The sequence below is a fragment of the Theobroma cacao genome, chromosome 5 (assembly GCF_000208745.1).
Source record: "Theobroma cacao cultivar B97-61/B2 chromosome 5, Criollo_cocoa_genome_V2, whole genome shotgun sequence".
NCBI classification, from domain to species: Eukaryota; Viridiplantae; Streptophyta; class Magnoliopsida; order Malvales; family Malvaceae; genus Theobroma; species Theobroma cacao.
The window spans coordinates 31,359,762-31,360,367 of NC_030854.1; positions in this window are offsets into that span (position 1 = coordinate 31,359,762).

A 606-nucleotide genomic window follows, 5' to 3' on the forward strand; every position below is an offset into this window, starting at 1 on the left:
TAGGTCTTTCCATTCTGCTGCCTTATTACTCTGATAATATTTGAGCGAAAGGAGTTGAATTAAGAACATTTGCTACAATCCAGGATGGGATAATTTCCCATAGTGACCTTAAAGCAATGGCCCAGTTCTTGTCTCCACATACCAAGTAGACTTTGGCTCTAGTACAAAAATTAGTTCAGCATTCTTCAAAATTTCTTCAAGTCATTTTACGATACCTTCAACACCAACAAAGATGGGCTAATCTATTTTTTCATTCCTACTATGATCCTCTACCAACCAAAGTAATTTTGAAAGCCATTTATTCATTGTTAGGATAGTCTTGAATTGTGATTTAATTAGGATTGTTTAATTCTAATTAAATTAGTATACCTTATAAATAGTCTTTAAATCTAGTTAGATTAGAATAACAATTCCTAATTCTATTAAGATAAGATTCCTAATTATATTAAGATAAGATTATTGTATTTGACACTATAAAAGGACCCTATGGGTTAAAGAATAAAAATCACCTAGATTTCGAGAGAGTGATTTAGGTGTACGTGGGATACGGGTTATGAGTTTGAGACTGTTATTGTAATCTCCTGATTTTTCCTCTTAGTGGATTTT